At 47.6% G+C, this 9,482-nt stretch overlaps 1 protein-coding gene across 1 annotated transcript in view; it reads right to left on the bottom strand.

Annotated features, from left to right (window-relative positions):
- LOC138358941 (nephrin-like) overlaps positions 1 to 9,202 on the bottom strand; it is a 402,545-nt gene extending 393,343 nt beyond the window's left edge. Inside the window, exon 1 of the mRNA XM_069317432.1 lies at positions 8,265 to 9,202. The gene's annotated coding sequence lies outside the window, so the exon portion shown is untranslated. The remainder of the gene's footprint in view (positions 1 to 8,264) is intronic.
- Positions 9,203 to 9,482: the final 280 nt, after the last annotated feature.

Below are 9,482 nucleotides of genomic sequence, written 5' to 3'. Positions count from 1 at the left end.
TCCACACCTCAATCTGGCTTGCTTCCACACCTCAATCTGGCTTGCTTCCACACCTCAATCTGGCTTGCTTCCACACCTCAATCTGGCTTGCTTCCACACTTCAATCTGGCTTGCTTCCACACCTCAATCTGGCTTGCTTCCACACCTCAATCTGGCTTGCTTCCACACTTCAATCTGGCTTGCTTCCACACCTCAATCTGGCTTGCTTCCACACCTCAATCTGGCTTGTTTCCACTCCACAATCTGGCTTGCTTCCACACCAGATAGGTAATGAAAGCAGTTAAGGATTAAAGTGTTACTCCAGTGTGACTAGGTACCATTTGCAAGGAATTTGAGGACAAAAAAGCCGGGAAATTAGGAAAATACGTTGGAATATGAAGACAAGGAAGTGAATTAGAAATATTATTGAATCTGCATTAATAAAAAATTCAAAGCAAACAGCATTATTATTAGTATTGGTTTGTTCACTTTGGTTTAATTTATATATTAAAAATGGATCCAATGTTAGTAAGATGATTAATAAATGACTATTCCCACAGACACATGACTTGTTGGAACACTCTCGTATTGGTCAATGAGTCTTCTGTCTGTCTGTCTGTCTCTCTCTCTCTCTCTCTCTCTCTCTCTCTCTCTCTCTCTCTCTCTCTCTCTCTCTCTCTCTCTCTCTCTCTCTCTCTCTCTCTCTCTCTCTCTCTCTCTCTCTCATCACTGTCAAGTAAACCACGAGTAAGAAGATGATAAGAAGAATAAGTAAATACCAGACTACGTACAAAAATACATAACCATTAATTCATATATATATATATATATATATATATATATATATATATATATATATATATATATATATATATATATATATATATATATATATAATATTATACAAATATACAACTCTCCAGAGGGAGCATCCTCAAGAAGACGCAAGGAACATGTCAACAAAGCCTCTTACCTTCAGAGAATATTAAAATACTTCCCCCACCACTGCACACCCCCACCACTGCACACCCCCACCACTGCACACCCCCACCACTGCACCCCCTCCCCAACTGCACACCCCCACCACTGCACCCCCTCCCCAACTGCACACCCCCACCACTGCACCCCCTCCCCAACTGCACACCCCCACCACTGCACACCCCCACCACTGCACCCCCTCCCCAACTGCACACCCCCAACACTGCACCCCCTCCCCAACTGCACACCCCCAACACTGCACACCCCCACCACTGCACCCCCTCCCCAACTGCACACCCCCAACACTGCACCCCCTCCCCAACTGCACACCCCCACCACTGCACCCCCTCCCCAACTGCACACCCCCACCACTGCACCCCCTCCCCAACTGCACACCCCCACCACTGCACCCCCTCCCCAACTGCACACCCCCACCACTGCACCCCCTCCCCAACTGCACACCCCCACCACTGCACACCCCCACCACTGCACACCCCCACCACTGCACACCCCCACCACTGCACACCCCCCACCACTGCACACCCCCACCACTGCACACCCCCACCACTGCACACCCCCACCACTGCACACCCCCACCACTGCACCCCAACCACTGCACACCCCCACCACTGCACCCCAACCACTGCACACCCCCACCACTGCACACCCCCACCACTGCACACCCCCACCACTGCACACCCCAACCACTGCACACCCCCACCACTGCACACCCCCACCACTGCACACCCCCACCACTGCACACCCCCACCACTGCACACCCCCACCACTGCACACCCCAACCACTGCACACCCCCACCACTGCACACCCCCACCACTGCACACCCCCACCACTGCACCCCAACCACTGCACACCCCCACCACTGCACACCCCCACCACTGCACCCCAACCACTGCACACCCCCACCACTGCACACCCCCACCACTGCACCCCAACCACTGCACACCCCCACCACTGCACACCCCCACCACTGCACACCCCCACCACTGCACACCCCCACCACTGCACACCCCCACCACTGCACCCCAACCACTGCACACCCCCACCACTGCACACCCCCACCACTGCACCCCAACCACTGCACACCCCCACCACTGCACACCCCCACCACTGCACACCCCCACCACTGCACACCCCCACCACTGCACACCCCCACCACTGCACACCCCCCACCACTGCACACCCCCCACCACTGCACACCCCCACCACTGCACACCCCCACCACTGCACACCCCCACCACTGCACACCCCCCACCACTGCACACCCCCACCACTGCACACCCCCACCACTGCACACCCCCCACCACTGCACACCCCCACCACTGCACACCCCCACCACTGCACACCCCCACCACTGCACACCCCCCACCACTGCACACCCCCACCACTGCACACCCCCACCACTGCACACCCCCACCACTGCACACCCCCACCACTGCACACCCCCACCACTGCACACCCCCACCACTGCACACCCCCCACCACTGCACACCCACACCACTGCACACCCCCCACCACTGCACACCCCCCACCACTGCACACCCCCCACCACTGCACACCCCCACCACTGCACACCCCCACCACTGCACACCCCCACCACTGCACACCCCCCACCACTGCACACCCCCACCACTGCACACCCACACCACTGCACACCCCCCACCACTGCACACCCCCCACCACTGCACACCCCCCACCACTGCACACCCCCACCACTGCACACCTCTACCACTGCACACCTCCACCACAGTCCCCCAAACCTCTCCCGATCAGCGAGAGTCAAATTTGGCCCAATTTCCGCAACAAGATTTCCTCGTAGCCAGATGAAATCACATCAATATATATTTTTTTTTGGGGGGAAGGCAGTTGTTTCGTATTACGTGGTGAAGGTAATATTACAATTTGGTGAAATGAGAAATGGTTGTAGAGTGTGTAAATGGTACGAGGCGAGGCTCCTCAACACTAGTGCTCAGAAAACCTGCAGGAATTTGTGTTTTAATGTGAAATGTTGAGATGTTTGTGTTTGGATGTGGAATTGTGGATGTGGAATGATGTGGAATTTGTGTTTTAATGTTTAATGTTGAGATGAGAGATGTTTATCATTATGTTTGTTTTCCATCGGGGTATTGCGATATTTCGGGAACGTCCTTAGGAGTTTTAGTGAGTCTGTCTAAAGGAATGAGGGGAAGGACACTTTTTGAGTCCTTGATATCTTTCTTGGAGCCGTTTAGGGGGTGATATGGATCCCTAGAAGAGTAGGGATCTGACTGTGCGCTGTCTGGGGGTGGTATTTAAGGTCCTAAGGTGTTATTGGGTACTGTTTACCTGTGTTCTGCTTCCCCCTATATGGTTGGTTATTCAGTAGTGGTGTCTAGGGATATTGTATATCCCTGAGATCTGTCAGGGGACGGAAGGGGCTGTTTAAGGGTATCTTACGCCCCTGAAGTTAGTGTGAGTGGGTTAGTGAGGTGGATTCTGATTATTTAATCAGCTAACTGTACCTTATTTCTTGTGTTATTGAGATCCGGTACATGTGTATGCTGTATTTCTCTCTCTCTCTCTCTCTCTCTCTCTCTCTCTCTCTCTCTCTCTCTCTCTCTCTCTCTCTCTCTCTCTCTCTCTCTCTCTCTCTCTCTCTCTCTGGGAGCCTCCCCTCACCATCACACTGTTCACTGGAGGTGATCATCACCAGAGCAGGTAAATACTGGTGCAGTACAAACACTCTTGATTCCATTTTGGAGTCAGCTTTTCAAGGTTCACATCCAGTGGACATGATCTTTTTCCCTCTTCAGATTTCTCCGTGGCAGGTGTGTGGCTTTGGTTGGTGTCTACCTGGCCTGAACAAACCCTCTACCCCAGGTCCCAACTAGTCGTCCTGCACCAGGTCCTAATTGATCCCCTATTCCAGGTCCCAATTAACAACTTATCCCAGGACCCACTTAACGTGGTTGTTGGGGTCCACAGGTGAGAACGTAGTTGTAAAGGGTCTCAACAGGTGACAACGTGGTTGTAGGCAGATGAGAACGAGTGAATGGGAAAGAGTGAATGAGACACAACAATAGGGGGGACCAACTGCTCCCAGAGCCACCCACGCTATCGGAGGCTTGAAACGGTACTCACTGACCCCTATCTCTCTCTCTCTCTCTCTCTCTCTCTCTCTCTCTCTCTCTCTCTCTCTCTCTCTCTCTCTCTCTCTCTCTCTCTCTCTCTCTCTCTCTCTCACTCTCTCTCTCTCTCTCTCTCGTCGACTGATCGCTCCCTAAACTGTGATCCGGTCAGAGTGTTGGCGTGTGTGTTCCTCATGACTTTACTACTCTTTCTGTCTCTCATTCTCTGCCTCTCATTCTCTGCCTCTCATTCTCTGTCTCTCATTCTCTGTCTCTCATTCTCTGTCTCCGATAAGCGTTTAGTATTAAATGTGTTCAACCCACAACGAGCGATATTGCATGCGTAGAGAGAAGAGTTTCAATTGCAACTGAGGGTAAGAAGGAATGAGAATAGGAAGGATTAGAGGATGTTGGTAAGAGATAAAAGGGATGACGAGGACAAGGAATTAATTAGAACAGAGACAGGAAATAGTCCGGTGAACAGGGCATATTGAGGAGGGAGGGAGAGAGAGAGAGAGAGAGAGAGAGAGAGAGAGAGAGAGAGAGAGAGAGAGAGAGAGATAAACAAACTCACAAAGCTCTATAAACCAAGTAACATACGAGGTAGAATGATGAATAAGACGCCGGGGAAGATCAGGACGTTAGAGCACAAGAGGGGGGCATCGTATATGCAGCTGGGGAGGAATAATGAGGAGGGGCCGGCGCCCCCTCTCTCCCTTAACCCCCCCCCCCCCTCCCTCCCCCACCATCCCTCTCAGCCTCCAATTGAGCATGTGTGTGTGGGGGGGGGGGAGGTCTAGGCAAGCCAGACGTCTCCCCCACTGGCAATATGAGCAGAGATGTGGTTTCTCTGCCTCAATATTATCTCCACCTTATCTGCCCTGATGATTATCTCCTCCTGCTCCTCCTCCTCAGTCTCCTGCTGCTCCTCCTGACACTCTCTCGTAACCTCCAGCAGGTAATCGTGTGGTGGAGGCGGTGAGAGATGGCTGTGAATGTGTAAGCATTTGTCAATATCCACTGTCTTGGGTTATCGTAGGTCGTTTACCTGTTATACAAGTTCCTCTTGGGGTATTGTTTTCGCTACCTTGTCTTACTGTCTATCGTCGTGGTTCTTACGATGCGTTTGGATTGTTGTGTTCGAAATATTTTCCTTAAGGCCCGTAGCAGAGTAGTTATGGATAGGATAATTAGTGTACGGATTTCGGACGGTATTGTAATTAATCTTAAAAAAAATAGTAAGATTTTCAGATATATTAACAATTTCGATATGTTAGAAATATCATGTATGCTAACGATGGGGTTTTCTGTGGGGTTTCTAATGGTTTTCTAGGGTTTTTTAGAGGGGTTTCGAAGTCTGAGCAAAGGGTTCTGATGCGATCCAAGAAAGAAGCCTTTGAGTGTGTGTGTGTGTGTGTGTGTGTGTGTGTGTGTGTGTGTGTGTGTGTGTGTGTGTGTGTGTGTGTGTGTGTGTGTGATATTTCATTGTATTGACTATTCAATCAATTCCTTAATTTCATAGTGCTGTGTCACTGAGCATGGGGCCACATACATAGGGCCACACGTGGCCCATATGTGTGACATATTGTCCTCATGCTCAATTTACAAATTTGTTCTTGAAATTAAAGGAGAATGTTCTCAGTGGCAAATGGGTACTTGAGAATTCCCATAAGGAGAGTTTTGTCTCGTATTCTTAGATGAGAAGTGATGCTGCACACATCATTCTCATCTGCTTTCCTGACTAGCGGCGATCAGCATCCTCCTCACTACCCCTCCCCCCCCCCTCCTATCCTCCTCACTAACCTAATTGCAGTGAAAATCAGTACCAGGCATCGCAAGGTGCAGTGAGTCAATGACGTTGACAGAATTGACAGTACACCAGTCGATTGAGTGCAGTATATATATATATATATATATATATATATATATATATATATATATATATATATATATATATATATATATATATGTATATATATATATATATATATATATATATATATATATATATATATATATATATATATATATATATATATATATATATATCAAATCGATACATGTGCCACGTGTCATATTGAATGTGTTTCAAGCAGCTTCGAACACCGAAGTATCGAAGTATATAGAGACCAGGATTCATCAAATACTTAGGTGTCCGCTTACGAGACATCTACATCTTTCCTCAATCATAGTGGCTTAGTTTCAAACCTCATCAACTATTAAATATATACAGATTAAGCCCCCTTGATCGAAGAAAGGTTGAGTAAGAGAATCGATCGTGAGTTTGTAGTGAGGAAGATAATAGATCGTGAATTTGTGGTGAGGAAGATAATAGATCGTGAGTTAGTGATGAGGAAGATAATAGATCGTGAATTTGTGGTGAGGAAGATAATAGATCGTGAGTTAGTGATGAGGAAGATAATAGATCGTGAATTTGTAGTGAGTAAGAGAATAGAGCGTGAGTAAATGGTGACCAAGTGCTTCGAAAGACGAGAGCTTGTAGAGGAGAGCTCTGGTATAGCACCCTCATGCCTCCAGCCCATTGGAAGATTACTTGAGGCGTCTTGTGTGAGCCACAAACGATCAGAGTGGTCGTTCGACCGTCTCCATCAGGATCACCTAAGAACACAGCAGGGGGGGGGGGGGGGGGGGGGGGAAAGAAGGTTATATTCTTACTACACACTAGGGGACTATATTCTTACTACACACTAGGGGACTATATTCTTACTACACACTAGGGGACTATATTCTTACTACACACTAGGGGACTATATTCTTACTACACACTAGGGGACTATATTCCTACTAAGCAACAAGGGAATTCATCCTTACTATTCGCATTCACTGTCGTTCAACACAGGAGTCTATTCTCTGTTGCTCTGTAGGGAAGTATATTATCATATATATTCTTGGAGCACGGAATATATTCTTGGGGAATTATATTCTTGGAGCACGCCACGGAATTATATTCTTACTAGACAGTAGGAGACTATGCTGTATATTTGCAGCTCAGTAGGGGTACATATTCTTCCAGATCAGCAGGGGAATATATTTTCCAGCTCAGCAGGGGAATATATTTTCCAGCTCAGCAGGGGAATATATTTTCCAGCTCAGCAGGGGAATATATTTTCCAGCTCAGCAGGGGAATATATTTTCCAGCTCAGCAGGGGAATATATTTTCCAGCTCAGCAGGGGAATATATTTTCCAGCTCAGCAGGGGGGATATATTTTCCAGCTCAGCAGGGGGGATATATTTTCCAGCTCAGCAGGGGGGATATATTCATGAAACACAACAGGGGTATACTCTTGAGAATGAACAACTGCAGCATATATGAAGAAGTGAAGACTTAAGCAGATCTTTTCCAGAGATGTGACCATGGATCCCCATAGGGGGCCTCGTAGCCTGGTGGATAGCGCGCAGGACTCGTAATGCTGTGGCGCGGGTTCGATTCCCGCACGAGGCACAAACAAATGGGCGAAGTTTCTTTCACCCTAAATGCCCCTGTTACCTAGCAGTAAATAGGTACCTGGGAGTTAGTCAGCTGTCACGGGCTGCTTCCTGGGGGTGGAGGCCTGGTCGAGGACCGGGCCGCGGGGACACTAAAGCCCCGAAATCATCTCAAGATAACCTCAAGATGGATGTGGCCCAAGGATGTGACCTTGATTATGGCCCATAAATACGACCATGGCCTTACACAAGCAATGTATTCGACACAACACAATATTTCAATCGTCATATTGAGGGTAAATAGGGACTATGACCGTACTCGAATATGGCCTTACGAATGTAACAGCGCGAATATGACAATGCAAATATGACCACGTGAATGTGACCGCAATTGAGTCATATAATCACTCTCGTATAGACAGGATGGTCCAGGAATGGAGAATGGTCCAGGACGGACCGAAACGTCGTCGTTCCTTCAACTTCTAGTGTGTGGTCTGGTCAACACTCTCGTATAGTTCCCGAAGGCATCGTAACTCGCAGAAAAAATGGCACTTTTAACAACGAAATCAAATTCCTGATTCAATAATCTTTGTTTATATATTTATATTAGATTTCATCCTCTATAATGTGTCCAGGTTTTCACAATCAACTTTTGACAGCAAATCACACGTAATACGTAACAAATTTTTTTGTTATCACGTATTTTGGAGTTAATTAAAATTAAGTGACTTACCTGATTTTGATGAGTAGGAATGTGTGACGGGAGTGACGGCTTGTGAGGCGGGCTGTTCCTTACAAGTGTGTTTCTGGAGATGAAGTTTTTAGTTCCTTGGAGAGGGGGGAGGGGAGAAGGGGGGGAGGGTGTTAGTGTAGGGGCAGCTACAGTCGCAAAGCACCACTACACCACTACACCACCACCACTACACCACCACCACCACCACCAATACTTTGAACTCTTCATGAATGCACCTTAAAAATATACATTTTCTTTTTTTTTTTTTACCTGTGATCAGGTATATTTTTCTTTTAAGAAAATTTTCTAGTATTTAGTCTTTTAAAGTCTGTTTTTAAAGTTTTCAAGTATTAATTGGTGTTAATATCCAACCAATTTCATTTTGCGAAGGGGCCAATTTTTTTTTTTAGCGTTGTGTTAAATTAATCCCCCTTTTTTGTAATCAGCTTCCCAAAGCTCTATAACCTGTCAAGCTTTCACTATCATAACTATTAATTCCTGATATCCGCAATTATTTCAAGGTCCGTTCATCACTTTTGACAATACATATTCCAGTCGTATTACGTGGAATCAGATATATAGGTTAAGTGTCATTGCGTTATCTCATTCAAGTAACTAGTAGGATTTAATTCCTTGCCCCCAAGGATATATGGATTCCGTGTCCTGCTAGCGGTAGGACTTTCTGCTTTGACACTGATGTTAGACGGCACCATACCCTTTTTTCTTACAAAAAAATTAAAATTCCGTGCCCCCTGTTTTTAACACGTTTCGTGCTTAGGCGAAGAGTGAAACAAATGGAGAGTTTCGATCCCTCATTGAATGGCGTTTCTGTTGCTTTCTGTTATCCCGGGAGAGTGTGTGTGAGAGGGGAGAGTGAGAGTGAGAGAGAGGTGGTGTTATCGAGGCGAGGAGCAGAGTGTGTGTATATGTGGCTCACTCGGCGGCCTCCCACCGACTGACTAACTCTCTCTCTCTCTCTTACCACGCTGCACCACTCCCACCCGGGGTTCGACTCCTCCCACCTTCCTTCCATCACCTAGCCCCACTCCCCGCCCCCCCTCCTACACCCTCCTCCCCCTCCTCCCCTATCCCACTCTACAGCTTTCCTTCAGGCCTTTCCTCTCTCTCTCTCTCTCTCCCTTCCAAAGACTTCCATTCGTCCTATCTCTCTCTCATTTCCTTATCTCGATCAAGCAACTTCTTCCGAATTTTCGGACT

The sequence above is a fragment of the Procambarus clarkii genome, chromosome 87 (assembly GCF_040958095.1).
Source record: "Procambarus clarkii isolate CNS0578487 chromosome 87, FALCON_Pclarkii_2.0, whole genome shotgun sequence".
NCBI lineage: Eukaryota > Metazoa > Arthropoda > Malacostraca > Decapoda > Cambaridae > Procambarus > Procambarus clarkii.
This window is presented reverse-complemented; position numbering and strand designations above follow the sequence as displayed.